The 14776-nt window shown below is 39.2% G+C and overlaps 1 protein-coding gene across 2 annotated transcripts in view; it reads right to left on the bottom strand.

Annotated features, from left to right (window-relative positions):
* The window catches only part of LOC119729932 (calcium/calmodulin-dependent protein kinase kinase 1-like), a 55066-nt gene extending 41122 nt beyond the window's left edge, over positions 1 to 13944 (bottom strand). The window contains exon 1 of one of the 2 annotated variants that reach the window (XM_038202716.1): positions 13529 to 13944. The gene's annotated coding sequence lies outside the window, so the exon portion shown is untranslated. Of the gene's footprint in view, positions 1 to 217; positions 404 to 13528 lie in introns of those variants that run through there. The other variant, XM_038202715.1, reaches the window with a different exon arrangement.
* Between the last annotated feature and the right edge of the window lie 832 nt (positions 13945 to 14776).

The following is a 14776-nucleotide window of genomic DNA, read 5'->3' as shown; positions in this document are numbered from 1 at the left end:
CAAAAAAAAATATTCTACAAGCAATGTTTTTCATGTATGATTCTTCCACAATCCACTTGTTTTGCAGTTTTTGTTTCACAATGTTTAAGATTTCATTTCAAAAACAAATCAATCGCAACACAACGACAAGTGTGTGCTTTTTGAACATGTAATAATACATTCGTGGAAAGGAAATTAATCAAAATTTCTGACTCCTTTTTTTAACGGTCAAACTTACCTCGGAAAATGAAGCATTTATGATGTATAGTATACAACCAGTAAACCATGACCACAAGAATCATTCAATCTCGCCGCACGGAAGGAAGCAATTCATGTGGAAACACAAAAACAAATCATCCGACACTTTTAAACCGAGTCAAGGTCTGCTGTGGCCACATCTCCAGGACGTGCTAGCATTGCCCAGTGTGTAAACATTCACCTGGCAGAAGTCAATATGCAAATTAAGAGGTTCTGTTGGGGGTTTCCTCCACGCCTGATTGGCCGTGAGGCCCGTGACCAAGGTCCTTGCCTGATGATCTCATGATCTGGTTCCAGCCTGATTGGCTGAACTACCAGGGTCATGGCCTTGTCATTGGCTAGTTGATCAGAACAGTTTCATTGATTAGGATTTTGGTGGGCGGGACTTGTGCAGTGGAGAGGCCTTGGATTGGCCAATGGTGGGTTATTCATAGTTCATTCATAAAAATAACTTACATGTAGTAAGGATCTCCAGGAGTTGGCCTTGTGAAGGAAGACTTCACAGGGCATGACCTTGGACAGTGAAAGGTGGAGTTACAGGACACAGGAAATAATAAGAATCCTCATTCGATCCAATTGATTGGGAATGGTATTGTGTAATTTTCAGCAGGTGAGAATGGCAAGCTTTTTACTTTGTGATGTCCACAAGAGCATGGGATTTCATAATAACTACCGGCACAGTATTCTAATAATTTAGCCTTGGGTGATATTTAAGCTCTTGACGTACTTGTACATTGTTCATCTTTTGTGGATCTTTCACTGGATTTGGTTCACTGGTGCCGGTGTCAAAAAGCAATTGAAAATGTTGGCTGCGGTTATTATGTGGTGCCTTTCAAATTTGATAATAGAAGTTGCAGCAAGTGCACTTGTGAGTACTATGGAAAAAAACACTACAGGAAAAAGACACTTAATTTAAATTGTAAGGACCATGGACTATGGACACACAAGGACTATGGGGAAAACGATCATCATTCACTTTTGGTGGTGGGGTACTTTTGTCAAAACACAGGCCGGATGAAGAACTTGCCATTTAACAAAATATACTGAGGTTTATCATGGAGCTATAAAACAGAAGAACAATGTGTGAATGGTGTCATGTACATGCAATGGCAAAAAAAATGCAAAATTTAATGCCAAGTGTCAACCGATACAATACAGACGACTCAGTAGAACCGATGACCTTATTAATATTACAGTAACTATTACTAGGCAACGCATAATACAATGAATCATCAGAATTTATCACAAGACTGTACGTGTTCATGTGCATGTACCGGTATGTATGTTGCAACACACTGTGGAGTTGCATCAGTCAGTCTCACTGCGTGAACATTCTTTAAAGGATTTTTTTAGTGTTTTTGAAAAAATTAAAAATATTTGCTTTTCAAAATTGAAGGTATTTACGTGTATCCATGGATGCATGTATAAATTTGATGGACATGTATATTTTAACACAGTGGTACCAGTACATGACAATTCCGCAGTGTAAATGTTTACATCACATGCATTTCAGTGGTGGTATACGACGTGGTACATGTACATGTACGACATGTATGCATTGAAACGGCTTTGGGGGGGGGGGGGGGGCTTAATACCATTTTTTTAAAAATAATTCTTAATTTTGCATCTTTACACAAAACAGTTTTGCTTCGTATGCAACTGGGACTTTCGAAAAAAAAACGAGGAAACTCCAAACCACACAAGAATTTGTACAGTGTTTTTCAATTTGTAATGGCATTCATGAGAAGTAAAAAACGAGGAAATCAGCGGATCCAAGGAATATGTCTGTATAATGACAACAAAAGAATTAAGGAGTTCATTTGCTAAAAATGCCACACTGTCCATTTTAACACACATGTACATTTGTAGTGTATCTTGTCTCCCCTCTTGGCAAAAAGATCCTTTACAATGGATGTTTTCCCCCATTCGTCGAGAGGCACCAGACTACTGTTTTGATAAGTTGCTCTCACGGCTCTTGGCACGGTACCATTGGAATGGGAACAGCACTCCAGACTGACCAGGCCCAAGTTGAGAGCACTCGGACTGATGTGACCGGCATGTAAACACATCCAGGGTAGGAGCATCAGCCAATCAGCCAAACAAATGCTGGCTTACACAGTCTTGCCCAAGCACTAAAAAAAAAAGTCAAATGATCCTACGATAGTCGAATTCTGAAATTATCGGATTCACAGTTCTTTACACACGTGCAATTTTAAATTTGGCAATTGACAAATTTCCTTGACCTCTATGTATCACAAACTCACAATTTATCATCGCGCATGTTTGTGAGCGCTGCATTCTTTTCAGATTGCAGACTGCGTAAATTTTGTTTCAATCATCGATTTGAAATTTTACCACCTCGCTCAGTTTATTATAGCCTGGGGAATCTCTGACACAGATGTCACTGTACATTTGTTTTCAACCCTGCATGACGGACCATTAAATGCGCACCGGCCAGAACAAGCCGGATCTCTGAGATCCCCAGTGCGATTTTATTCATGAGTCCAAATCTCACGTCTTAATATCCATGCCAACTGAATTCCAAGCATCCCCCATCAACATGTTGACAGCGAGCAAAGTCCACCCCTTGCTCGCCTCGTCTGCCGTAAATCCACTTAAGCCAGTTTGTGTCCTACCCACGGGCATCGGTACGACCGCGATAATCCGCCGCACCGCGCATACGGCGGTCTTTGTTATTAGCCACATGATACATGTGCATACTGAGTTGGAACTCAACATTCTAGGGCCTTCGACAACATGGATGGGAGGGTGGGTGAGCAGGCGGTGGCAGGGGGGGGGGGGGTAAGGCAACTGCATGTTTGCCAAAATCGTTTTCTCTCCCAAGCCTCTATCGTACACTGTGGAGGAAAACAGACTCAAGTAGGCTGGAAATAGACCCAGACAATCTAAAAGTATGAGCAAAACAGTTTTTTAAAGGTGTTCCTTTGCAAGTAGGACAAGTGCTGTGTAGTAGTACATGTATAGACTTTATGCACCAAGGCAAAAGTTCTATACCCACGGGCATCGGTACGACCACGATAATCCGCCGCGCCGTGCATACGGCAGTCTTTGTTATTAGCCACATGACACATACATACACTGAGTTGGAACTTAGCATTCAAGGGCCTTCGACACAAGAAATGGGAAGGTGGGTGAGGAGGCGGTGGGGGGGGGGGGGGGGGGAGGGGGGTAAGCATTGAAAGTACATTAATTGTAAGTTTTTTGTAACTAAATTAAACTAACAAAGAACACCATCTTGTACCCGCAATGCATAAGGTCTATAGCGTACCGTAGGTTGTTCTAAACTTTCAATCTATCTTCACATGCCTATTACACCACCTATATATCCAAATGTTGAAACTGTGTCTGCGCAGGGGATCGGGAGAGGATGGGGGGGGGGGGAAAGAACGGGGGAGTAAGAACAGGTAGTACATGTAAGAGATGTATCATGTAGGTTTACAGCCTCTGGCAAGACCAGATGCACTTGCACTTCTGCAGGTTATGCTGTGCAAGTGGCGGTATGAAAAAAAATATCCCTGTGAAATGATACAGTGTGAAACTTAACACCAGCGTGGTTATTGATAATGTTATTATTGTAATATTCGCTGGGTCTAGAAACCCACATGCTGCATAATCATTCAGTTTTGTCACGAGTATTTAAAGATGAACGAGTTATGAACTTCTTTTTTTCTAACAGAGTAAGGAAGCTTTGGAAGAAATAAACATGGATTTGCCACTGCAATGGCTATACCAGCATGGTACCTGGACTTATGCAATAATACACTGCACTAAAAACCACAAGGATTATCTGTAAGCTTACGTGATCTCTGCACAAGCAACGCATCAACCTGTGACAGGTGTTTCGCAGATAATATCGGAGCGATCCAGCCTTCAGGAATTTGGCAGTGGCCCACACAAAGAGAAATAAATCAAATGAAAAAGCTTTGTGTAATTTTAATTCCAATCATCCAAAAACAACAATGCAATTAACATAAAAATAATTCTGATGGTTTCTCTTCTCGGTCAGTCAAGTTGTCCTGATTTTAAAGGTTCATGAAATTAATTTTACACTGGAGCATACTTGTAGCAAAATTCCTTTTCTCTGAAATGTATATATATTTGCACTTTGTAAAACTGCTTACCAGAAAGGGATGTCGCATAGTTTTTATATAGAAAACTATGCGACATTTATTTCTGGTAAACATTTTTGAGAAGTGCACTATTTTAAACATTTAAAATGTTTCTGACAATTGAGGGCGTTGCTGCTGTGATGTCACTTTAGGAACACACAACACACTCTTCTTACTTCATATTAGGGTTTTTCTCTTCACATTGAAAACCCCAAATTCTGCTTATTGAAAACATCGGTGCATAAAATGTTCTCATTGTCTTACTGTCATATAGTCTGAAACAATGAACCACTGAAAGCAGAGAAATAACCGCAGCAAACCCCTAAAAATCTGGTGACTTTTTATGCTGTCAGAGCAGATGTGAAACTGAAGTTTCTGTCTTGAATGATATCACAGGTTTTTTTTTCCAATCTCAGTTTAATTTCTTCTTGCTAATAGTTCATACAGTTCCGTTTCACACTGTCAGTGCAATTTTGAACATGCAGATGGTGAACAGATATCTCTGTATTTGGCCTGGCGCATCTTTGAATGGCAACATTTTCAACATTTTCAATTATGATTGGGGAATGAAAGTCATGCACGACTTGAACCATGATGTCCGATGTTGCACCCAAAAACTGAATGCGTTGCCCGCGGGCTATTGACCTCTGTTCTGCGATCTGAACACGTACTGCCACGTTTCAAGTAACGAGGAACACGCGCTCAATCGACACCGACACGGAGGGAAGCCGCATTATGACAATGTATGAAGTAACATGATTTCCAGCTAAAAATAGATGATTAAAAAACAGTCTTGAATGGCCCCAACCGCCCCCAATATCACAGCGTGGATTTCGAAGGATTTCTGGAATAGTGGCGGGGGGTTGTCAGTAATTGGGTATTGTGGGGGATCAAGTTTGTTATGAGAACAAACACGAACCATCAGATTCAAAATAAAGATTTGATTTTAAAATGAACATGAAATAGTAGACATGTTAAATTGTTTTATATAGAGTTTTAAATACAAGTAACGGTCCATGTACATGTACATGTTCAGTACACGCGTAGTGTACACACAATCAGGTCCACATATTTTTATTAGTTTAATTTTAAAAAACCTCCTACTATTGAAGAGGTCACAATCGGTCAAAATTTTCTTCCTCACCTCCTGGCATACTGTGTACAAACCAATGGGGGTCTTGACCAATATCAACCCAAGTAATAACAAGGCTTACAATGCTTGTTTCATACATGTAGGAGGGTTCTAATGAGTCATTTTTATTTCCCCCTCTGACGCTGAATTACATGCACATTATTGTTCCATTAGATATGAGTTTTGAGATATATACCGGTATCCCCACTTTTAAAGGTCTCACAAATTTGTTTCAAACATTTTAAAATGCGTAGAATGTAGGCCTATGTGTCTCATTACACTATGATTTTGATCTCCATATTGCCATTTTCAAGGGTGCCTTTTTGGTTTTTATGCTACCTTAAGCAAGTCTCAATACTCAAGACAAAATGATGAACACAGAATATTCAGTTACAGCTGCTTCAGCATCAAGTTGTTTTGGTTTTTGCTGCATTAAATTGTCTGTTTTGGGTGATTCTTTATTGTTTCAGTACATTTACATGACATTATGTAAAAAAAAAAAAAAGTTTCCAATGAGCAAAACTTTGGGTTCACAATTTGAGCAGAAAACCCCTTGACTGAAGACTGTGTCTCTAAAGTGACATCACAGAAAAAAAACTCTGTTGACGGAAAAAGCATTTCATTTTTAAACATTGAAAAAAGTACAATTTTCAAAAGTTTTAATCAGAAAGGGATGTCTCGCAGTTTTCATACATTTTCAGTGGAATGGTTAGTTGAACAAATATGTTCCAGGTTCCAGGGTAAAATTGATGTCATGAACCCTTTAACGTTTCAATTTTCACAGGAAATGACAAACGACCACAGCTGCGTGTAAATGCTGCCCCTGAAAATCTGGGCCACACGTCCTGCACATTATCAGCATCAAAGGACGCCTTCTTCGTCATAAGACAATGGTCTACCCCAGGGTCAATGGCAGCAAGGCACTCGCACCTTCCTGGAAACTACAGGACCCGTTTGTTATTGTCAACAAGTACAGCTGTACAGCTTGCACCGCTGAATGCATGTCTGTGCATGATGAGTCATTTGTACATTTACACGTAGACCTAGCCCTATGGCCTACATGAGCTGAATCACGTCCCGACTTCCCCCTTCAGATCCAGGTCCGCTTTTTGTGGTGTCAATAAACTTGCGACACCAGTCAACTTATCAAGAGTCTACCAGGGGCTTTGTGTTTGTTACTTCTTTTTTTTTCTTTCTCATAAATATTTGGAGTTGGCATAACATTGTTTGAAAGCATCCTTACCATTAAGCACTCTTCTTGGACATGTGTATACCACATGCACATCAGGTTTGGTTTATTATGTTGGGGGATCTACATGTACAGTCCAGAAGAGAATTGTTTAAACATCTTGAAGTATGTTTATAAGCTTCCTAGAGAAAGGGTAATCTCTCTTTATTGTCAATGAACACTTGTAGAATTCCAGTGGGAGTCTAGACTGGCAGGATACCAGCTTTCAGCTTAGTCAGCAACACTGAAGGGGTAGGGTTGGGCAGTAAGAGGCAGCTGAATTAAAACCACACACGTGACGGGCTCTTGACCAATAGGAATCTAGGTAAACTGTCTTAGGTACTTATGAATTTCTAAGTTTAATCTTCCATACTATAGACAAATTACAATGTATTGCAGTGGATCATTTATTTAACCCTAACAGAACTCAACCCATCAAACCCCAACGGCATGTTTTGTTGGAATTTGTCAGGATGGGTACAGTACCCCTAAACTGACAGTCTTTTACATTGGGTTGGCACACCTCCAGAATTAAAGTCAGAAATATGTGTGTGCAGTTTCCCACATGGTGTTGGCATTTGCCAGGATGGGTATGGTTCCTAGCAAATCATGTATATGTATTATTAGGCTCTTTTCAACCATTACAAATGACCGCATTAATTAACACCGTAGGACCGATAGGCCTATAGGGCCTACCATGCGTTTGAATGCTGGTGATGATTGGGAATCGGGGATCGAGACAGGCAGCGTGGATCCAGGAAACAGAAGGTACGGGGGGGGGGGGGGCTGACATTTTGAAACAGCATGATAATGAGGTACTCAGCTTTATGAAACACAGGTACTGCAATAGCAATTATCATCATGTCGGCATTCACCATTCAGGAACAACATTTTTTTTTTGCAGACATGGGTGGGTAGTGGATAAGGTGGGCTAATCAAGCAAAATTCAGGGGCGGAGATTTGACCATCTCTCCTGGATCCCTGAGTGTGGGGTGGTGTTTGTGGGGAGGGAATGGCCAAGTCCGTCATATTGGGGTGTGATCAGACTAATAGTAATACATGCAAATACAATTGAGATATTGTAAGCAAAAAATAGATTGCTCAAATATTTTTTTCACATTGGGAGGGGGATAGCATGGACTGAAGCACATGAAACATGGAATGAATTTAGTTTAGATAAATTCTAAAATGTTTTCCATATGTTTTCCAAATTTCAAAATTTAGCAGCTTGAAAATAAATAAGGATAAACAAAAGATGAGTCTTTAAGCCATCAGCGAAAAACAACACTGGTAGAAATATGAGAAAAACAGAACTGCCTACTCCCTGTTGGATTTAATTACTTCAAAATGCACAAGTATATTAAATGCACAGCTACATGTAGAGCTACGGTAGATGAACACTTTCGCCGCGTGCCGAGGTGTTATGTTCATCAAGTTCAATATTTGATGAGCTCTACACATGTATGTGAATGAAGCGAGCAACATCTGGCGCCTACTTGTGAACAATGAACCATATTTTTTTTGTTTTCATCATGGGATCCATATCATTTGCAAATGTTCAATACTGTACGGATATATAGTTTTATTGTCCAACTAGGAGAATCATGACGCTCTGTTGGCCAAGGGGAAAGGGAAAAATGATTATGTTTTCTTTGTGATATATTCACAATTCTTTGCCAGTTTGATGAGGCACTGGAGTTTTTAACTCTGGCATACATTTAAAAGATCTGGGTGCGGTCGTTATGTACTGATCGTTATCATAGTGTTCATGGTGCATACATTTAAATTATTCAGCATATATACATGTACATACAGTGTACAGTTCATACATTTTAGGTGTGGAGCCATTATAATTTGTCGGTTCAGTGAGCAACATCATGTACCTGCAATCGGCTGGATGAGAACGTGTCCCAGACGCTAATTTCGGGCGCAATTCAAAACATGACTCGGCAACTTTCGAATTGAAATTGAGATCCCAGAATAATGGTTTCTCGGAATATACAGCATTCACTGAGCTAATAGTAATACATAATCAGGTTAGTTGTTAAGCACCCTTCTTTGGATTCTGAGCACTTTGTTGCTTCAAACGAAAACAAAAATGCACAAATGACAAATGATACTCCACCTTTAATCATATACTGCACATTTGTATGCTGTGACAGTATGGAACATGTGCATACATTGTACAATGTACATGTACAATTTCCATGAGTCATACATGCACATCTACACCTACATGTGCATCAAGAATGGGAAATAACTGTGCAAACATGAACACATGTTAGACTCTACATGTGATTACTGCTTGTGTTGCACCTTTTTTTTTTATTGTAAACACTGTACCGGTACATGAAGCTGTGTAATTATGATCCACTGAAGTCTAATCCTTGAATACATTACGTCCATAGTCTGGAACATGTTGATAGACCTGTACCATTTAAAGGGGAATATACAACATTTGCGAACATCGAAAAACAAAACGAACACATTTTTACAAAATACCTTACTAGGATGTTGATTAATGACAGTCTAAAGCATCCCGTAAAATTATGGCACCTGGTGTGAAGCCATTTTCAAGAAAAGTGGTATTTTGTATAAATTTCCAACAGTGGTCGGCCGACCACCTTTGGAAAAACCTAACTATTTTGCAACTTTTGATCCAAATTTACCATTTTTTCAGTCCAAATTTTGTTTGCTATTGGTTTCATGTTCATGAACGGGTGCAGGCCAGCTAGACTGGTTCCCTTACCTTACAATTTTCCGGCATCTATAAATTGATCCATTTCATCTTAGTGGAGTCAGGGAACCAGACTACTTGAACATTTGTGTTTTTCTTGGTTTTTCCAGCATTTTTTTAACACAAAACTTCACACATGTCAGTGTAACAACATTTGATCTATTATACTAACCGCTCAAATAGTTCATTTCTGAAAATTACAGCAAAAGCCAATGATGTACATTCCCTTTAAATGTTTGATACATTTTCCCCATGTACATGTACCTATAGAATACTCACTATACCTTTGCTTTCCAAGACTGTTTTGAATCGCACTCTGTACAGTTATCAGGAAACTGGATGGCGCAAGGTGTGAAATTTTTAATGAAGAACTCCATCAACAGTTAATAGCATGTAGTACCCAGGATGGTCTGGGTTGGGGGGGGGGGGGAGAGAGACAGCGTTTCTGACTTGTTATAAATTATCCTACATGAAACAGGAAAATATGTCATCCTAGACTAATCCCTGTTTGACATACTGGCTACAGGCAAGGTCAGCTTTATGATGATTAGTTTGCCTTCGTTCCAATTAAAACAAAGGGGAAACCATATACAGGCCTACACAAGGCTGTCAGCAGGCTAGCCAAACGAGGAAAACAAGTCTGCAGTTTAATGAAATGTGGTACAAATTTATTGATTGAACATAAACAGAATGTGCAAAGCTTTAATTGCTAAGCTTAAAGTTTAACAAGAAAACGAATTCACAATACAACACCAAGAACATTTAAAATGCTTGATTAAATGATTGCAAAATAGTTGCAGATGAATTATCGTACTCATCATGTACACACAACCGGAACTGATACTTCAACGATATTATGATCATTTTAAAAAATGTGAAATTTCTAACGTGGTTATCTACATGTACCTCCATGGTTATAGGCCTACTGTACCAGGTTTTTAGTTATCTTATCAGCATTCCCTTGACACAAGCTATACATTTACAGGCGTATTATTAATGCATGTGTGTACACTATAAAATCAACAATTCAGCAGATGTGTTCAGTACTGGTAGCTCTGACCCAAGTACACACACATGTACAGACACGTCTGTTTATGGTGTAAATCAAGGATTTTCTATTGTCCCTCTTCTCTTTTCCTTCGTTTATACATCAACCTTTTTGCAACAGGTTTAGTACACATTTTCTAATCGAGGTCGAGGTCGTCCTCGATTTGGTTCCTGTCCTCGATTCATCGATGGTGTTGCACGTGTGTGCTCGATTTACACCATAAACACGCACATGTACACACACAAAGAAAGTATTAATGCATGCATTTGCCCAAAAAGCGATGAACAGTAAAATTTGCTAAATCCAGACAGTAAGGCCAAGTAAAAGAATAAACCCATTTCTTGTCCCCGCCCACTGTCTTTTTTCCACTCACCTCCTCTTTTTTTTCATTTTGCAATTTTTTCAGTATATTGTCTTTTTTTTTAAACTCGTTTCCACTCATAAAGGGGTGACGACTTCTTTGGACACAATTTTGCATCAGCAAAAGAGTCGAGAAAATGGGAGAATCCATCCATCTTGGAAACTCTGCCCTCTTTTGGGACCAAAAAAGGGGGCTGCCTCCTTCATTTGTTCAAAACATTCGGACAATTTATTTATTTATTTATTTTGGCAAAAACAAACAAACATACAACGGAATAAAAACGAACGTATTTCATGATATACAAAGCCAAGGAAAACCCGAAAAACTGTTTATAAGACGGCTTAATTCCATCGGGGTCCTTAAAAACACACATATACAAGTACAAGTACAACTAAAAAAGTTCAAAAAAAATTGCACTGGATCTAGCAACAGAAAAATAATTTAAAGAAAAAATCACAGAAATCACAAAAATCTCAGCTGCTTAAAAAACAAAATTAATTAGAAGAGAGATGTTCTTTCACTGCCCTTTTAAAATGAGGAAGATTGTTGGAACATTTGATGCTGCTTGGAAGTAAATTCCATTGATGAATTCTGGTACAAAAAAAATGTGAAGTGCACTCTTGCCCTTTACATGTAATTCTTGGAACAACAAAATTGGTGGAACTGCCCCTGGTAGAAACTTTTTTTTTTTTTTCAACTCTGCCTATAAAGTGACCTGGTACTGGTAGTGCTAGATATTGAGACTAGGTCAGACAGAGATAAGGGGACCCTGTATATGCAGTCAGTCACTCTGCCGTGGCCCTGACCTAAGCTAGGTCAGAGTCTTCCATTGTTCGTCTGTTTGTGGTTGGGGTTTTTTGGCGGGAAATCAGCTGGAAAGTGGTTTTTCCTGGTAATGGGTGATGTGAATAAACGCTGAATGACAAAATCGATTGGGCAATAACAAATGATCAATAAGATCTGGGGGTCACTCACTGGGCACTGGCTGCAAAACACGCTGGAGAATAAATATTGGAAATCTGAAATTTGGGCCAGTTTATGATCATTGTCTTTAAAATGATTTCAGAGCAACACTTTTTCAATGATATCAGTCTACAGTGATGGTGTACCTGTCTACAACACAAACTTTATAAAAATCGCATAAAATTTATAAATTACATCTCATTTAACTCAGAAATGTATAATTGGTGCACATAATTTTTTTTATTGGTGCCAATCGCTTATACATGAACATACTTGTTGTATCATGTACATGTACATTGTAGGCCAACTGAACGGTGGACAGCATTCTTCTTTTTTACTTAAAATTTGAATCGCTAATTTTGCCTGCTACATGTACATCGATATGTGGTCATGATTGCGTCTTTACGGGCCCTGTTCCTATCCACAAGGTTATTGGAACAAATCTAACTGCTGCGACCCAGGTGTGTGACCAAAATTAGTTAGCAAACGAACAGGAATGTCGCGGATAGAGGGCCGTGTTTTGATTGATTTTTGGAAAGAAAGTTGCATCCTGACACCACTTTTTTCATCATATGGTATCTTAATGAATGTCAGTCATTGCAAAAATGTTGAAAAGACATGAATCTGGGACTGAGAAACATTTCCAAATTTGTTAAAAAAATACTTTGAAAACTATCCACTCAAATCTCCATTGACTTTGTACACCACCAGAGAAGTGGCGTCAGGATTTCCTGATTTTTTTTAGGGATATGTTGGAGTAAAATGACGATGAACGTGACAAAACAAAAATAACGATGGTGATCACTGTGATCACCATTACGCACCGTGAAGACAAAACCGCACTGATTCACATGACATCAAGTGTCACACAAAATTCAAAATTACAAAAAAAAGAGTGTTCTTAGAATTAAGAAAAGTCTGGTTTAGGTTGCAGTTAAAGTATTAATTCTGGAATGAAATAATAGTACTCTTGACTCCAGTCCAACTATACTTTACCAAAAATAGAGAGCAACCTAGTCCCACTAACTGGGTCGCTAGAACTCCTGGCTAGTACGACAGTAACATCCCAAATGTCAAAAAAGGAGTTCTAGCGACCCAGTTAGTGGGACTAAGAGCAACCTGTTTATACACATACATTGTAGAAATCATGTAAAGAAAATGATGTTGCAGTTGAGTACAAAGTCTATGGAGAGTCAAGAAAATTTCCTTAAGTATTTCCTTACAAAATTGGAACTGTTTCTCATTCCCGGATATACATGTGTTATCATCATTTTTGCAATGACTGACCTTCATTGAGATGATATTTTATAAAGAAAAAAGCAGTCTGCTCTGGTTGCAACTACCGTCAGAGAGAAGGCTTCTCTCCGTCAGGCTTCTCTCCGTCAGGCTTCTCTGTGATGGAGAGAATTAAGCCTTCTAATTCTAGAAATAGAAGTAGGTTGCAACATTCTATCCAAAATCATCTTTATATATTATGAGGAAATTTGAGAGAATATAGACTGTTTTCCCGCTCTAACCCGAGGCCTAAGTTTGTTTTGCATCTTTTCAGTCCACCTTCATCATCATGTACTATTTCGTCTCATTCTACTTTATAGAATATCCATGATAGTATAGGCCCCTAAATGATGTACACTCATAATAAGTGTCACTTTTTTTTGTTTTCCAACCGCCACGTCTTCTTTCTTGGCTTACCTTTTACAGCAGCCGAACCCTGAACGACAACTTCCAGCGAGCAATGAAGTAAACAACTGTTGTCGTGTTGAAGATTCTGGCTTGAGTGACGTCACACACCCCAAGCCAAATTGTCGACCATATTTATTGTCTTGGAAAGTTGGAAATATTGTTTTTTTTCGTCGTCCCGCGCCGGCCGCTGACTTCAAAACAATCACTGCTGCAATCAGCAATGCACTTGCACTGCATGCAGCAGACGCAAAACGTTTCACAGAACTCGTACTCGCCTCCGGATATAAGGGATGAAATATCCTTACTGACAGCTACAATTAATTGCTAAGTAGGACATGACGAAAACCAAATTATTGAATTTTTCAGTCCCGAGCACCACATGCACAAACATTCAACGTTTGCGTGCAGACGTTTTTTTTTTCTATAAAAAAAATATTAGTGGTGCGGTGAGTAGCGCCCTCTTGAGTTAGACTTTTTAATAGCTTTGCGTGATTTTCAGATTTTCATTTTGAAGTGCACAATTAACCTTTTTCAAATGCGCCCAATATTATAAGTACATTATTTTCTTACAAACATTTAGTTGGATTCGTGATAATAACGGTAAGCATTATTAAGGTAAAAGTAACAGTCTTTATTATCTGAATGAATTTGAAGCTTTTCAACAAAGGGGCTTCGAAAGTCGAGGGGCTCGATGTGCTGCACGTGACTCAACATACCCAATTCCCAAAGCCCGAGTTATTGTCCGGCCACAATTTTTTTTTTCCGTTCCATGTCTCATTCAAAAGTTTATAATTTTGTATTGCTGGAAAATTTACATATTGTTTTGCTTTCTTATTACAGCGCTTTGGGCTTGACCATTTAGCATGCTGAGCCAATACGGCTCTGACTATTGATCTCCATGCTCTATTTCACACCTACGTAAACAGGCCAAAACCCATCGCCGAGCTCATGAATAAACGTTACACCCCTCAAAATACTCTATAGTTCTAGCTGAGAGCCATACAATTGGGGAATTGAAGAGATATGGCAATGAACCTCTGGCCCGGACGTGGGGCTTCCAAGATCCAGCATTTTGGATGCAATTGGGCTCGCGGCGCTATTTTGCCATGTCCGTGGAGAGATCGTTTTTCGAGATAGCTACTTTTCCACTTTGGGAAATTACTTGTAGTCTTCTTTGGGTGACAATTTCGAATAGTCAACCGTCAATCCACCAAAAAATGAAAAGAAAATGAAAGATGAACACCTATGAGAGTTTTG

The sequence above is a fragment of the Patiria miniata genome, unplaced genomic scaffold, assembly GCF_015706575.1.
Source record: "Patiria miniata isolate m_02_andy unplaced genomic scaffold, ASM1570657v1 HiC_scaffold_22, whole genome shotgun sequence".
Classification (NCBI taxonomy): domain Eukaryota; kingdom Metazoa; phylum Echinodermata; class Asteroidea; order Valvatida; family Asterinidae; genus Patiria; species Patiria miniata.
Note: the sequence above shows the minus strand (reverse complement) of the source record. Positions and strands in the feature narration are given on the sequence as shown.